Source organism: Patella vulgata, chromosome 4 (genome assembly GCF_932274485.2).
Source record: "Patella vulgata chromosome 4, xgPatVulg1.2, whole genome shotgun sequence".
NCBI lineage: Eukaryota > Metazoa > Mollusca > Gastropoda > Patellidae > Patella > Patella vulgata.
The window spans coordinates 3,068,214-3,086,685 of NC_065882.2; the positions used below are offsets into that span (position 1 = coordinate 3,068,214).

General features: G+C 35.2%; 1 long non-coding RNA gene across 1 annotated transcript; it reads left to right on the plus strand.

Moving 5' to 3' along the window:
- Positions 1-469: 469 nt before the first annotated feature.
- On the plus strand, positions 470-7,539 carry LOC126819752 (uncharacterized). The gene is made up of 3 exons (XR_007679750.2): positions 470-765; positions 1,407-1,459; positions 7,455-7,539. It is a non-coding gene; the product is annotated as an uncharacterized LOC126819752 (long non-coding RNA).
- The last annotated feature ends 10,933 nt before the right edge of the window (positions 7,540-18,472 follow it).

Here is an 18,472-nt window from a genome sequence, read left to right on the forward strand (position 1 = left end):
AGCTCTTTATCTAATCTTCCTTAATTCCCTTTAATAATATCACAAACTGCACCTCTTTTCCTTGCCTGGAAATAATTTTTAAAACTTCGCATAATTATTCATCAAACCGAATGCCTTCTTTAACTCTGTGTTAAATAAGGCATTGAAAATGACAAAAAAATAAAATAAATCCCCCCCCCCCCCCAAAAAAAAATTATTTGTGACAGATACCAGAAGAACTGAGTATCAAATGTGAGGCAGACATTGTCACTCGGTTACAGATGTCTTACTACCAGGCCTAATTATTTACATGTTTTCTTGATTTTGATTTATGTCAGTATTAAATTGAAAAATTATTTTAAATGCACAATAATAAAATGATTAATTTACACAAATTGCTTATCTGATTATTTCTTGATTTTGATTTATGTAAGAATTAAATTGAAACATTATTTTAAATATACTTTAATAATACGATTAATTTACACAAGTTGCCTATCTGATTAATTATTGATATCTAAATAAAATGAGAATCAATAAAAAAATTGAAAATCCTAGAAGAGAGTTGATTAATGATCTCTAGTTAATTAGTTTCCTCATTATTTATTCAGTAAGACAATATGCTACCTTTTAGCTGGGCCAATAGGAATACAGTACTAACACTTGTTGAAGGATAACCCAAGTATATAGAATTTATTTGGTTATTTGTAGAGGTATGGATGACAGTTGGATATAGGTAGATTTTTACCTGCAAAAGAGTAATGAGTTCTACTAATCAACAGCCAGGTAGGTATTTTAAGATCTTACTGTATTATAAACTGTAAAAAAACAATACGTTGGTGAAAGTAAACATGTCTTCGATAAAAGAATCAAAGAACACTATGCAGACATTAAACATAATAGACCAATACTTTTCAACCTGAAAGGACACATGAGTAGAAATGTTATGATTAAAATTATAGAGCTTTTTAAGACTGACCCAGATAATGGAAAAACAAGGCCACTAGAAAAACCCATGAGTTCAAATGGATTCAAACTTAACTTTCGCACCCGATAGCATTAACGATAAGATGTCGTCCTGAAAGGCTGTTTGATTACTGTAACTGAATGAAACCCATCAAATTTAGTACTAGTATTTAATTTTTTTTATTTAATTGTTTTAAATATATAATATAGGCATTCAAAAATGCTGGTGTTGTCATGAATAGGGCTGTGCGATACCTACACTTCAAGGTTTGAAGGAATCACTAAATATTTGTCATGGGAAACTAACATTCAGTGATTTATTTTGGGTAGAGTAGTCATATGGTTTTGTACCTAGTCATATGGTTTTGTACCTTATTTGATATGACAGATATTTTTATCTGTATTTAATTTAATCATGTAAGAAATCCAAAAAAATTATGATTATTAATTATTTTCCATAGGTGGTTCATCTTACCAACCTCCAGGCCAAACCAATCAGTATGGATCACCTCAGGTAAGACTTAATATTGATATTAAGTGTAGTTTAATGGTCGAGTGCGAGGCATAAAGTAATATATTGATATTGTACGAGTGCTTTAGCACGAGGGCTAAATCTATAAGCTTATATTACGCAATTTCTTGCACTAGACCATTAAATTACTTAAAATACCAACACTATCAAGCATCAAGCATCAAGCACATGCATTTCAATGAAATGCGTCGCACGGGTCCAATATTTCAACTAGTATAAATAATGTAAGCTTGTCACATTGCCCGTACCATTATTTGAAATAATGGTATGCCAACATCAAAGGATGACGTCACTTCTGTATTTTTTAAGTACCGTAAACATATTAGATATTTTTTATTTTGTTGCTAGTCATAAGATTTATAATCCGAGTAAAACTAAAGGTTAGGTGGCTGAATGGTTGATGCATCATAAGGTTTTGTCATTGAGTCAAGTGGTGTTGTTTCGATTCCTTGCATGTACGTGACAAGGAGTAGGGTCACCTGTCCAACCTCTTGGTTTTTCTCTGGTTCTTCGGTTTCCTCCCTCTACTAAAGACCCCTACTCGCAAGCAAATTATTGAAATAAAATTGAACCATGTGTTAGTCTCAAAATGACCTAGTTTGCCAAACAGGCAAACCAACAAGCAAACAATGGTCACTAACATAAAGATTTAAAAACATTTAGGATATTGGTCAATCATTGGACCTATAAAATTTGCATGAACTAATTACTACCCTGTTTATATATATATATATCAGTAATATTGGTATGATCAGTTCAAGTTGACTGGTGGTCACATATATTTTTACATTATATTCTTACTGTCTCTGCTGTAGAATAAAGAAGGTGAGAAAAAAGATAAATTAAATATGGAAAATCAAGCTGCAAGTAAAGCTGATCTTAAAGGTATATTAAAAAAACTAGGAACAAAATCACTGCAGTCAGTTACTTCTTTATCAGAGATGGAACCTCTTTTGGCGTCCACACCTATGTCGTCAGATGGACGTATAGATGGACGATATATCTCTTTAACTCAAATGGCCGAGAGGACAAACACTTTCTCTCCAGTTTCCGAAACTAATTCATCTTCCAGTGGCGTAAATCATACTAAAGAAAAGGAACGAATGCCATCTTATCAGTATTCTTCGGATGAGTCACCCAGAAATTATCAAGTTCCTATTGCCAGAAGAGAGACTGGGCAGGCTAGAGGAAGTTCTTCTAAAGAACCGATAACAGATATGAACCAAACAACAGGATCAGATTCAGGAATAGAGACAACTTTTTCCGAAGAAAAACAACCAAAAGTAAGGAGGGGACTGGTCTCTCAAGAAGATCTTGATGAGTTAGAAAAAGAAGAACAGCAAAATGTTCAGTCTAATTCGGGTTATATTGGAAAGGACAGCAAACCTTTGGGAGCTGCTTTAGGACTTAAGAGTAGCATTCAAGAATATGTGTCGCCGTCAAGCCTGCTTAAAAATAAGTACAAGCATCAATCGAATCAAAAAATGAAAGTTCAAACTACGAGCAAGAATGATTATCCATCGAATGATATGATCAGAAAAATATCTCCCCTGGCTTTATCAGAAGCATCACCCAAAAATGGTCAGAAAAAGTCAGATTATAAAGATATCAAGGTTCAGGTCAAAGTTGATCAACTGGACGGAGAAAGAGCACCACTGCAAAAAGAAGATGAAGGAAAACCAGAAAAACCAAGCATGTCGGAATTTCTACTTGATTGCAGTAGCCCATCTGCCATGTTACAAAAAAGAATTGAGAAGGGTATATTGGGTAAACAATCCTCATTGTTGGGTCAGAGTAGTCGGAGTGATTCACCACAGCGACGGAAATCCATAGCTAACGAAAGCATCAACACAGATGAAAGACCCATATTGTCTGGATACAGCCAATATTCCTACACTACTCCTTCAGAGTTGATGCATAGAAATGAAGAAAGGGAACAAAGTCAAAATAGTTCACTTTCTTGTGGTCTTGGTCCAGGGTACGGACAGTTTTCCTATACAACCCCTTCTGAGTTAATCCGAAAAAGTGAGGAAGCATGTCAAGATGGTTCTCCAACACCCTCCTCTCAAGGTATTGGGTTAGAGTATAGACAATTGTCTAATACACCACGACGACTGAAATCCTTGGCTAATGAAAGCAACAACACCGATGAAAGACCCATACTGTCTGGGTATGGTCAAATTTCCTACACTACTCCTTCAGAGTTGATGCATAAAAATGAAGAAAGGGAACAAAGTCAAAGTAGTTCTCTATCTTGTGGTCTTGCTCCAGGGTATGGACAGTTTTCCTATACCACCCCTTCCGAGTTGATCAGAAAAAGTGAGGAAGCACATCAGGATGGTTCTCCAACACCCTCCTCTCAAGGTACTGGGTTAGAGTATAGACAATTCTCTAATCAAGATGGCTCCCCAACACCCGCCTCTCAAGGTACTGGGTTAGGGTATAGACAATTGTCTAATACACCACGGCGACTGAAATCCTTGGCTAATGAAAGCAACAACACCGATGAAAGACCCATACTGTCTGGGTATGGTCAAATTTCCTACACTACTCCTTCAGAGTTGATGCATAAAAATGAAGAAAGGGAAAAAAGTCAAAATAGATCACTTTCTTGTGGTCTTGCTCCAGGGTATGGACAGTTTTCCTATACAACCCCTTCTGAGTTAATCCGAAAAAATGAGGAAGCACATCAAGATGGTACTCCAGCACCCTCCTCTCAAAGTACTGGGTTAGAGTATAGACAATTCTCTAATACACCACAGCGACTGAAATCCTTGGCTGATGAAATCAATAAGATACTGTCTGGAAATGGCCAAGTTTCTTACACCACTTCTTCAGAGTTGATGCAAAAAAATGAAGAAAGGGAACAAAGTCAAAATAGATCACTTTCTTGCGGTCTTGCTCCAGGGTATGGACAGTTTTCCTATACAACTCCTTCCGAGTTAATCCGAAAAAATGAGGAAGCACATCAAGATGGTTCTCCAGCACCCTCCTCTCAAGGTACTGGGTTAGAGTATAGACAATTGTCTTATACATCTCCTTCAAAGATTGTCCATAAAGAAAAGGCACCCAGCTCATTAAATTCTCTCTCTCTTGGCCAGAGTTATGGACATTTATCTTACATGACGCCTTCTGAGATGCTAAAACAATGCAAAGAAAGAGAAGAGAGCAGCAGAAGTACTGAAAATGATCTGCATCGAGACATCTTGTTATCTGCTACCACTAGTTCGTTTCATCGTAGGTCGGTCGATTGGGAAGCTCAGAGTGATGTAACAGTCTATTTCACACAACTATCTTATCTGTTTCATAATGCGGCCATGTTTGCCAAATCGAAAAGTGAGCCAGGATTTATGCGAATGTTTGTTGAATCTGTTGGGTCATCTCTTTACGAGACTAGCCTGACGTATGAGCCAGGATTCGAAGAAATGTCTACTACAAGTCAGATTTCTGTTGAACTTGAAGCCTCGACTTCCGAATTTCTCAAAAAGATGAGACGACATCTAGAAAATCGACTCTCTGATAGATCCTCTGGATCAACGTTATTCCCTAATGATTCCACAACCGATACGGAAATGAGTGATTATTCTTTTGGATATGAAAGTCAATATGAAGATGAATCTGAAGAAGAAAGGTCCGCACGCTTATCGATTTCTGCCTCCTTTAATCAGTTATTTTGGTCGCTGTACGCCATTGATCCTAAAGTAGCTCTTCGAACCGTCGGCTCTGACCTACACTTGTTGCCAGCAGGTCTGATACGACTTGCCCAATCAAATCCACCTTATTCATCTCTTGGATCGAGTACTATCAGTGGATGGACAGATATAACATCAAGCAGTGAAGATGATATGGAGGTATATCTCCGAATGTCACATGTTTCTGTTAATGTTATTGTTCATTGTTACAAGTTTTGAGTTTCAAGATTTTAGATCGTTAATCAAGCAGTGAAGATGATAATTATGGAGGTATATCAACGAATGTCAGGTGTTTCTTTTATAATTTTATAGTTACTGTTAAAGATTGTAAATAGTTAATCTTAACATTTATTGTTGAAGTTTTGGGTCGTTAAATTGAAACACTCGGCAAACCTCAGACGATGTCCGCCATTGGAACTTCTTCAAATTCCTAGATTTAACAACGGCGTTGTCCATGATGACGCCTTTGAAGAATGTTTTATCATACAAATAGTCTGAAGCTGTTTTTCTTTCAAGTTTATCCAATTTTCTTCAAACAAGGAAAACTTTGCACTGAAAGTTCTAAACATGCTTCGAACGATGCAATTTTGATAACTTCTTTTTAAAAGCGGCAAGTTTTCCTAATAAGTACATATCACTTACCGTCATACAGCCGAGGCTAGATGTAGAGTAACGGAATCTGCCGAGGTTTGTCGAGTGTAACTTGAAAACGTGACCTGTATGTGTTACGAAATGCCATTATTAGAATAACAGAGAAGTAGTTATATGCATGTATTGTGTTTTGTTATGAATAGTTAACCATACTTGAAGTTTATATTAGTTCTCTTTCTTTAAAAATGGGACTTATTTTCAATTTAAAGATACATTATGTAAGATTTAGATACAGAGCTAGCAATTCTTTTTATAATAGCTCGAAAATAGATCATACAAAATGCGTATATTAAAAATTTCATTCAAATTACTCTATTAGGAGCGAAGATATAGCCTTTGATTTGAGTGAAGGTTTGAAAAGATGTGTTCATTAATTGCAACCACCACCACCGTACTGGTTGTTTGAGGCTTAGCCTTGCTTCTCCCCTTTTTTAAATTAAATCAAAATATGGCTGAACCATTCTAATCTACTTAATAATAATATTAGAGATATCCGATGGCATCGAAGGATGATTATAATCTTGTCATGTTAATAAATATCTAAAAATATCTAATTAACAGTAATAGTTTATATACCATTTCAGGTCTAAAGAAAGACTTGCAATAAGCAAATTTAGCTCAATTTAATGTCAAAATGGATAATCGAGACTTTGTTTTTTATTGTACCGACTTTTGTAATGATTATTGAGGCTAGGCCTAAAATTCAGTCACTAATATCTTGGTTCAGAGTGGATCAATTTGACTGAAATGTTCAGCATATGTATTTTTTTAACTATTATAGCGAAGACTGTCATCTCTTTATCTAATCTCCCATAATTCCCCTTTAACATCATCATATATATATTTAGTCTTATTGTTACTTGTATTTTCGGACAATATCTAAGTTTTCATGGCTTATTCAAACCTAAAATGCACTCAAATTGATTTCAAAATTTAATTGAGAAAACGAAAGTAGAATATCAAGAATAACGAATAAGCTTATATAATATTCCCACTTCAGTTCATTTGGGCGGGGTTTGGATGGCCGAATGGTTAGCATGTGCGTGCTGTATCATAAGGCCTGTCATTGAATCAACTGGCGTGGTTTCGAATCCCCGGTTGTACGTGACAAGGAGTAGGGTCACCTGTTCAACCTCGTGGGTTTTCCCCGGGTCTTCTGGTTTCTTCCCACTGCTAAAGACCCCTACGTGCAAGCGAATTATTGAAATAAAATTAAACCATATGTTAGTTCCGAAATGTCCTAGTTTGTGTCGTGGACCTTAAACCCCCTCTCTCTCTCTCTCTCTCTCTCTCTCTCTCAATTCATTTTGATTATTTTAAAATTATGTAAGGTATTGGAGGGGAGGGTGAAGTTGGTAATGAAAATTGATGGCTAAATCTATTTGTTAAGGCTGGCTCAATTTTTGTCAAGGGTTGTTGAGATGTAAATAAGGTTAGGGCATGAGTTTGTTGGCAAGATTGTAGGTTATAGTTAGGGTAAGCATTTGGCCTTGTCCATGGTTGGGATTAGCGTTAGCCCTGTTTACATCGCGTGACCTATGACGAAAAATTGAGCTGGCCTTATCATTTAGCACTAACCAAAATGAATCTAGGACCTAATAACAGTCGTAATGTTTTATTTATTTTTTTCCTAGGGTAAAAATGAAGCCCAGAAGAGAAAGTTTGGAGCCTATCAAGGAATTAGTAGTGCAGATTTTCGAAATCTTCAACTGGAAAAGGTACCGAATCTTTCTCTTTTTTTGTTTGTTTTGTAAGCTAAATGCATTGATGTAATATTTATTATAAGTTTACTAGCAGTTGACCTGGCTTGGCATGGGTATAGCTATAAACGGGAAGTAGCATAACTCCGAAACCAGAAGTTGTAGTCCAGCGCCAGCTTGTCTATGTTACTCCCCAGTCCAAGCTACTCCTATACACCAAATTTCAGCCCAGGGACAGCCCTAGTATAGCCGCCAACCCTGAACAGACAAACAAATATAGACATACATTTCTCTTAAATTAAAGACACATTATTCTGGACTAAAAAGCAAATATAGACCCTCAGTTCATACATTTTTAAAAAAAAGTAGCCCCAAAATCAGCCAATCAGAATGTATGTTATGTCAGTATACTGTCATCCATTGCTTTCTATGATGTCATCATTTTCTGTAGAACGTCAATCAGCTATGTGACTTATGCTAGGTTCCCACTATCACGATCAGAGAGACCAGGTCTTCGTATCATATAATGTGGTCAGACGTAGCAGATCGTGGACTCAATAGGGACAATCCAATTTTAACACATCACACGACAGTGGGAACCTAGCATTAAGGATAACTCAATCCATGATCATTGATATCAAGATAACACCTATCTAGGGATCTGAATCACTGCATTATTGTCGGCCTTAGCTGCTTGATGTTTAATCTAACCGATTGGTAAAACAATGAACCGGCCACTATGGTATCATAAATCAATCTACTTACGACTAAATTACATTATAATTATTACTTGTTAATTAAGTAGTCAATCAATTTGCTATATCTTAGTAAGAATCAGACATGTGGTTCATAACCCGAGTAATCAGCACATTTAACGATAATTTTGATAATCAAGTACAAAAACAAAACAAGTTTGTTGATTATTCATAACAGGTCCAGTAAGTTGCCTTTGTGAAAATAAGCAAGTGGCGAATGAAGACGTTCTGGACATGGATTGTGAATCTCGGGAATCGGGCGTCCTCGACCTAACCTAATTTTGTGATTTAGTTTTCTCCATTACACCTTGCGGCCCCTTATTTTTTAAAATTTCAAATGGTAATGACTATTTGCCTTCTAGTCATTTGGATGGAATGAAAAACGAGGACCCGTGTATACATTGATGTGCATGTAAAAGATCTCTTGGCAGTTGGAATTCGATATAAGAGTAGGCCGTAGTGCCGCTATCTGGGCAAAATTTCCCTCATAGCGTACTGTATGGCATATGCCCGTCTTCATTAGCCCAGTCAGAGCAGAACAATATGACTTTTTTTGTAAGCATACCTCGTTAAATCCAGGTGATTTACTGACTAATCAAGTTCAGAAACTAGAACCTAAGAAAGAGTAAACACGTGCCACAGGTAAATACACATGCTACAGGTAAATGAAACACTGAGAACAACAAAGGTGTTTGAATCTCTTTAAATTGAATCTATTTTCAGGAGGATCTTGAAAGTCATGTACGTAAACTTGAAGTTGAGAATTCAAATCTTCTTAGTGAAAATAAGTTGATAAAACAGAAGTTTGAAACAGCTTCAGGTATGTTTGGATTGGTGTAAAATTCAATCTGATTAAAACACAGATCCTATTTCGTGTCGTTTTTATAGTTCAAAATTTCGTTTTACTTGTCTTTACTACACTAGGATCTGGAAGAGTTGTTATATAACCTGCGTTCTGGATGATGGGAGGCATTAGCCAATGAGACGGTCTGATATGGCGAGTTTTTGGCGTGAGGTGCACGGAACTGTGGGTAACCGACTAGAAGCATCAACGCTGATTGGTTAATCAAATGTCATAGGTTCAAAAGCCGCTCTATGACCTCTGACGTGACCTTCCACTACAACTGGTTAGATCTTTATGTAGTAGAGGCCATCAGAAGTATAAAACTACAAAACGAAATATAGATCTGTATTTTAATCAAATTGGCGTAATGATTACATGTATCTGAAAATAAATGGGCGTAATGATTACATGTATCTGAAAATAAATTGGCGTAATGATTACATGTATCTGAAAATAAATTGGCGTAATGATTACATGTATCTGAAAATAAATTGGCGTAATGATTACATGTATCTGAAAATAAATTGGCGTAATGATTACATGTATCTGAAAATAAATTGGCGTAATGATTAAATGTATCTGAAAATAAATTGGTAATATGTTTGCTAGTTATCAATCAGATTAAAATACAGATCTATATTTCGCAGACATTTGATTACCCAATCAGCATTGATGTTTCTAGTGGATTACCCACAGTTCCGTGCAAAACACGCCTAAAGCTCGCTGTAACAGACCGTTTCATTGGCTAAACCCTCACACCATCCAGAACACGTCAATGATAACAACTCTTCCAGATCCTTGTGTAGTAAAGACAAGTAAATGAAATTTTGAACTATAATAAACGTACCGAAATAGGATCTGTGTTTTAATAAGATTGGCTAGTTATTAGATAAGTTGTATCCATAAAACTCAAGAGACAACCCAATTTACATTCTAGTACAGTATTCAGCACGAACTGATGTCATTGATTGAGCTTACATGGTTTATTTACAAATCAGGACGGTTGAATGGCCTAATGGGTAGCTCATTAAACCTCTCTCTCTCTCTCTCTCTCTCTCTCTCTCTCTCTCTCTCCTTCCTCTCTCTTATTTAGAAATCAATAAAGTAATGCCAAAATATTTAAAGATGGAAAGCCAGAAGAAGTCTACTTGTCTCTTGTTACTCGTTGACCCTGTGTGAGACTGATAAGGAAGTTGTCTTAAGTCATTTGTTTGAACTTTGAAAAACAAGGTCCTGTAAACAATGTGGTAGTGCAGATAAATGTATTCCTTCAAAGTTGAAATAGGAGGGCCTGGCAAGGACAGCTGTCTAGTCGTTCAGATGGGACGTAAAACCGAGGTCCAGTGTATACATTGGCATGCATGATAAAGATGTTTTACTAAGCAGTTGGAATTTGATATAATAGTAGGACATAAAACCACTGCCCTGGCATAATTTCCCTCATAGCACACTGTATGGCGTATTCCCATCTTCATTAGCCCAGTCGTAGCAGAACAGTAGGACGTTAAACCCCATTTCGTTTCATTTCATTTTTTCAAGTAGTGAGACATACTCCTGTACTTACAGTACTGGGGCCTGTTTCACGAAATTTTAACTCGGATAAAATCCAAATTTTAGTAATTTGATTGAATAATATTGGGTTGATTTTAGTGTTTAGGCAATCAAAATTGAAGTATCTACTAAAATTTGGATTTTATCTTTAGTTAAAGGCTCAATACCACTCTTGTTGTAACTGAATAATATGTCCCAATCTTTATTCTGGTCAACAAATTGTACTATTTTACAATATTCCAATTAATTGATGATACAAATTTCATCTTAACACACCTAATTTAAAAAATTGGAAAAATTCAACTAAATGATTTGAAAAGCCTAACATAAACCTTTTCAAATGTGACTTGGATTTAAAAATATTTTCGAACCCTCTGGACAAGTAAAATAGGATGTAATGGATAATTTACACAACAGGTAGGACACTAACACATCTAGTACTTAGAATAAGGCTAATATTTATTTACTGGAGCTGTCAAGCCAGCAAGAGTGTTATTGTCCCTTTAAGATTTCAAGAAACAGGCCCCAGAGTTATCTATTTAAAGGTCTATACCTTTAACGGTGATTTATGTTCTTGTGTATTATTAGGTTATTGGGTATTAACGAGGGTCAGGAGATAACAAAAACACTTCAAACAAATAAATAATAAACTCTTACCTTCCTCTTATCTCAAATATTTACTTTAGTATCCTGTGTAAGTGGGTGAAACTATATATTTAAACATTAGGGTAGGGATAGTTAAATCAAGCCATCTCGATTTCAACTATAGAATTTGATGATTAGAATGGATATTATTCGTAGTATTGTACATTGGGATATAATTGAAAATGTATGTTGATTATTTGTTAAAAGTTATAGAAGTTGAGCTAATCAAATGTAAGTTTTTAGAATTTTAATTCTGAATGTTTTTAGAATTTAACTCTGAAATATTTTAGAATTCTAACTCTCAAATTTTTTAGGATTAACTCCAAAAAATTTTATATTTTAATTTTAAAACAAAACCATTTTGGAATTTTAATTTCAAAGTGTTTAGAATGTCAATTTCAAAGTTTAAAGACTTTTAATTCCAATTGTTGTCTGTGGAATATTAGATATTGTCTGAAGAATAAACAATAGTGTTCGGCGATAATAATAGTTTAATTTAAATTTATTTCAAGGCATCAATAAATGAAATGAAATGGGGTTTAATGTCCTACTGTTCTGCTCCGACTGGACTAATGAAGATGGACATATGCCATAGAGTGTGCTATGAGGGAAATTTTGCCGGGGCAGCGGTACAATGTCCTTTTCTTATTTCAAATTCCAACTGCCAAGGGTTCTTTTACGTGCACGCCAGTATGTACACAGGACCTCGGTTTTTTGTCCCATCCAAATGACTATACATTGTCCCTTGCCTCCTGCACCACTGGCGAGGGTGAACCACACCAGAAAATCCCTATAAACTTTCTCGACCAGCGCAGAGATCGAATACGGGACCTCATTGTTAGCGAGCTAATGTCCTACCCACCGAGCCGTCATGGCTCCCTCAAGGCATCAATAAACTATTGTTTTGTACATTACAATTACAAGGATTTGACTAAAAACAATTACAATAGGATTTGACTAAAAGCAATTACAACATGATGTTATCTGAAGTGTAAATTAGAAACTTTAATATCTTATATTATTTAGCCCGCATCAATGATTTGGAGGAAAAACTCAAAGTTTCTCAAGATGAATTGGAGAATCTGGAGCGTAACATGAACATAGAAATATCCGAGGTATGTCGCAAGAACAGAACAGAGATGGAACAGCATCTGGAAGAGCAACAGTCACGACTTGGTTCACTTCATAATGAAAATGTTGCGATGAAGTCTGAGGTAAAGTATTGTGGCTCGTTAAAATTTTTATTACTGTCAGTTGCAGTATCTTTCACAAATTTGTTGGCATGTTTATCCAGACACAAATATGTTGGCATGTTTATCCAGAAACAAGTACAGAATTGAGTGAGAACTCTCATCTCTAACCAAACATGCAGATTAACCATTTGTATTTTTTCGAAGAAGGGGGGTTGGATGGCTGAATGGTTAGCATGTGCACGCTGTATCATGAAGTCTGTCATTGAGTCAACTGGCGTGATTTTGATTACCCGGTTGTACTTGAAGGAGGGTCACCTGTCCAACCTCGTGGCCTTTCTCTGGGTCCTCCGGTTGCCTTCCATAGCTAAAGACTCCTACGCGCAAACGAATTATTGAAATAAAATTGAACCATGTGTTAGTCCCGAAAAGACCTAGTTTGTGTCGTGTGGACGTTAAACCCCATTTCTCTCTCTCTTTCTGTCTATTGCAGGTCTTTCTTTAGGACTGAAATGTTATCTAAATTATTAATTAGACATTAATTAACATGAAAAGGCCTTAATTAACTCTTGATGTCATCGTTAGCCTGCGATATTTACTGGATTTTAATACATTTTGTGATGGGTGATTTAACGTCAAAATGGATAATTATAACGAGAACTGTCAGCTCTTTATCTAATCTCCCATAATGTCCCTTTAAATGTATTTTATTTGTTTATTTTTTTTACAGATTGTATCTCTAGAAAAACAGATGTCCAGTGTTAAGAAAGAAGCTGATTATTTACGGAAAAATGGTGATAAAAATAAAGCAGTAGAAGCTTTCATGAGAGAATCCGAGTTACTGAAAGTAAGTCACACCTACAATTATTCTGTTTTGATTTCTCCAAGCTGTTGAGTCAAATTAAATCATTCGTCATGAGGTGCAATGTGCCACTTGGAATGATCTAATGTGCAGCTTGGAATGGTCTAATGTGCCACTTGGAATGTTCTAATGTGCCACTTGGAATGGTCAACTGTGCCACTTGAAATGGTCAACTGTGCCACTTGGAATGGTTTTATGTGCCACTTGGAATGGTCTTATGTGCCACTTGCAATGATCTAATGTGCCACTTGGAGTAATCTAATGTGCCACTTGCAATGATCAAATGTGCCACTTGGAGTAATCTAATGTGCCACTTGCAATGATCAAATGTGCCACTTGGAGTAATCTAATGTGCCACTTGCAATGATCAAATGTGCCACTTGGAATATTCTAATATGCCACTTGTGCCATAGGTTGGCAACCCCTGCTTTACCTTATTCCATTGTATGTAATTTACAAGGATTTCTTTTACGTGTGTTACAGCAAGAAGTAGAGAAGTTAAAGGAACTGTTAAAAGAAAGTGAAGAACAAGTTCATGGATTAACGGCACGTAATTCAGATAGTACTAATCAGTTAATACAAGTTTCTAAAGTTAGAGATATGTTACAACAACAATTACAGACAGGTGGTTCTATGGCACAAAAACAGGTAAATAACAATTATAAACATTCCTTTGTTGTAGATCTTCTCCTAGACTCATATTCAGGACCATAGACAGCTAACGGAAATTGGCCGAGTTGTGAGACATGCAGGTGGGGACCTTACATCGGTTTAGGGGTGGAAAGCCTGGAAATAATATTGTTGGGTTTTGTTTGTATAGTAATACTTTTAGATACGGGGGATGGATGGCCGAATGGTTAGCACGTGCGTGCTGTATCATAAGGTCTATCATTGAGTTGTACGTAACAAGGAGTAGGGTTACTTGTCCAACCTTGTGGGTTTTCTATGGGTCCTCCAGTTTCCTCCCACTGCGTAAGAATTATTGAAATAAAATTGAACCATACGTTAGTCCCGAAGTTAGTCTCTCTCTCTCTCTCTCTCTTTCTCTCTCTCTCTCTCAAAATAATAATGTATATATTGTAGTTATTATTAAGCTTATGTTTGAAGTATATACAAGATTTCCATTTAATTAGTAGATTGATTTAATTCAATTATTGTATATTGAAAACACTTAATCATAGCATCCACTGGATTTAGATCCATCATATGATAGATTATTTAGGTGATTAGATATTTTATAGAGAAGTGTTCAAATATTACTGATTTATTTTATTGACTTAAGCATAATGGAGACGATGGAACATTTTAGCCGAACATTCAAGAAAACATTGCTCCGATCAGTTTTTTAACCGTCCACGGTTTAAAAAAAACACAAACAAAAATGTGTGTGAAATCATACTTGTTAGATATTGGAAATTGTTCGCCAGCCGAACATTTCTCTGTTCATGGTCTGCTTTGAATCAGAACATTCGCTTATCATTTTTTCCACACAACAACGATCTGTGATCACATGCATATACATTACATTTAAAATGGAGACCTCTTCTGAAATGTTGTGTGCGAAATTTTGGTCGTTGGAAAAAGAACAAATTTTGGTGGCTTTATGTTGGCAAATGCCATGTCAGTTCAATTACATCATCAGAATATGCCGACAGAAATAAAAAAGATTTGGCTAGCTTGAAATCCCATGATTTTATGTGGCGCTAGTGTATTGTTCGAGCTGTAATATTCTTAATAATATTTGTTCGTTTACATAAATATTCCATCGTCTGCCGTAGGCTTTACCGTTATTATCCTTCTTTATAGAAAGGAATATTGTAATATCTCCATGCCATCTTTATTATTTCGCACTAAAAATTAAATGTGCAATAATTTCACATTTTCATGCTACAAAGTTTTCATGATTAACAGAATAATTAGTCAGAAATAAAACTATTTATTGTATTTTATGAATGATGAATTTACTGTTCAATAATAGACAACAACATTATACATTTTTTATGGTTAATAACAGAATATTTGTTTTCTCTTTTTTTTTTTATTTCTGTTCTCATTTCCTGCACCATTTCCTCACACTTTTAAAATATTCTGGAACTGTATCTTCGAATTTTGTTTCTTTTTCCGATCGTTAAAAAAACTAACTTTCTTCCCTTGATTTTAATTAATTCTTACTTTATTTTTTCCATGCTTCTGTTCTTTTTCCTCTTCTATTTTCTACCTGATTGGTGTGAATATATGACTATGCTACGCTGCGCAATATCTCTCTCTCTCTCTCTCTCTCTCTCTCTCTTGGCACAAATCTTTCTTTACACCCACCTAATAGGTGATAGCGTTAGAGAAGAGGTTAAAAGTTACAGAGGAACGTCTTCAGTTAGAGAGAGAAGATCGAGGAAATAATCTATCAAAAACAGAAGAAAAACTTTTAAGTGAAAATGCCAGATTATCTGTGAGTAATTGTTTATTTTTCTTTAAATTTTGAAGATTTATCTATTATTTCATTAAAACTTGAAAATTTTAAATTTATAGTATTGATGTATCAACTGTGGCTTGAGAATATTTCAGTTGATACTTCAATTATTTAAATTATTATGAGTCTTAACCTTTCATTGTAAGCGTAACAATAGAAATAAAAGTTACTCCCAAAATGACTTTAAAAAAAACTGTTGAGATGTTAAACCTTTTCCATTACTGGTTGTGATTTCGGTAAAAACACTATGTGAGCTTGAGTGAGCCTATAGATGATAATCTTTGACACAAATTCAACTGATCATTTTTTACACAAATTCAACTGATCATCTTTTACACAAATTCAACTAATGATCTTTCACACAAATTCAACTGATGATCTTTCACACAAAATTAACGGATGATCTTTCACACAAATTCAACGGATAATCTTTCACACAAATTCAACGGATGATTTTTAACACAAATTCAATTAATGATCTTTACACAAATTCAATTAATGATCTTTTACATAATTGTTTTTCAGGCCATGGAGAAAGAATATACCAGACAATTACAAAGAGAGAAAGATAAAAATCGAAGTTTAGAAATCAAAATCCGTGAAGTCAAATCAAAAAATGAAAAATTGCTATTATCTATGCCTATAGATGATACGATAATTGGGTCTTCCAAATCAAATTATGATATTCCTTTCAGCATTCATAGCAGCAATCGTGAAGAAGCCAAGAAGGTGAGACAAGATTAGTAGCATGGAAGATTCACCACTAGTAGATAAGAGAAAAGAATACAATAGAATTCTATTCAACACTCTGAATGCTTCAAAAGACGTGAAATCTTTGAGGTCAAACAATTATATCGTAGATATGATCAAAGTAATGATCACATAGATCACTACGCACCAGATTAACCCATTTTGACATTTTATTTTTGACCTGAATCAAAGACTCCTTGCTTCTTTAACACGTGCATGGTATACGCTCGTATATTTGTTTAAATGAAATGAGTTGAATATCTGTTAATTCACATGATACAAGTCACAAAGGAATATACAGAACAATCACAGTTGAATGCTACTTGTGTTGGTTGCATATCAATCTGATTGATTAAAACACAGATCCTATTTCGTTTCGTTTTTTATAGTTCAAATTTATTTGTCTTTACTACACTAGGATCTGGAAGAGTTGTTATATAAGCCAATATATAAGCCAATGAAACTGTCTGTAAAGGCGAGTTTTTGGTGTGAGGTGCACGGAACTGTGGGTTATAACCCACTAGAAACTCAACGTTGATTGATTAATCAAATGTCTGATGTCATAGGGTTAAAAGCCACTTGTATGACCTCTGACGCGGCCTTCCACTAGAACTGGTCAGATCATCATGTAGTGTAGGCCATCGAAAGTATAAAAAACGAAACGAAATATAGATCTGTATTTTAATCCGATTGAGTGCATGTGTGGATTATTTTGGAATGTTATTTGACCATGCACTATTTTATTTTGTATCAAGGTTTCTTATGACATAAACCAAATCCTCACCCAAATTGAAAAGGAAAATGGCCTGACATTTGGACAGGAGAACGAGATTATTCAGTATCTTTGGAACCAAAGAGAAACTCTTTTAAACCACAATCGCCACTGGGGGATAACTCTTGAGGACCTAGAATTAGCTGACAATGATGATGTTGTTGCTGGTTTGAAGGTGAAATGTACAGTAGTGATGATAGTTTCATGAATAAATAAATGTATCTGGTTTGTTTTACCAGAAATGGAAGGATTTTTTTCTTCATTTTAGTCTTTTGTTAAAAGAGAACTGAGATGAGTAAAATCTGCATATGGAGAGGGGATTAACATAAGCTCCACCTGCTCACAAAGCGCATGCATGTTGTATCATACAGTCTGTCATTGAGTCAACTGGTGTGGTTTTGATTCCCTGGTTGTACGTGACAAGGAGTAGGGCCGCCTGTTGAACCTCGTGGGTTTTCTCCGGGTACTCAGGTTTCCTCTCACTACTAAAGACCCCTACACGCAAGCAAATTATTGAAATAAAATTCAACCGTGTGTTGGTCCCGAAATGACCAAGTTTGTGTTGAATGGACATTAAACTCCATTTCTCTCTCTCTCACCTGCTCACAAATCTAAATTCATATATTTAAAAAAAAATGTTGTTTAGAAATTGGACAAAGAACATCTAAATTTCAGGACTTGTTAGATATCAAATAAAAAAAGGAGCCGGATAAGTTTTACCATTTCTGGAAACTTTTCTATTGTGTAAAACAAACCAGTTACTATTTATATGTAAACTGTTTATAATAGATAGTCGGAAAATAATCTCTTTAATTAATTTGTCCTTTTCCTTTCCTTCCTTTCAAACTTATGTGATTTTCTAATTCTTAAATTTAAATTATCATTTAGTTACTGTAATAGTCAGAGCTGAGAGCAAGTTAAAATTTCCTTTAACTGGTTAACGTGTTAGAATTTTATGTTAACAAGTTAATAAAAGATAATTATCAAAGCTCCTAAATCATGGCCATTTCCATATTCAACCCATTTCAGATAGTAAACATAACTTATTTTAGATTATTATTTTTATTCTGGAGTCCAGATGTAGGATTTAGGTGGCATTTTGATGGGAAAACATTT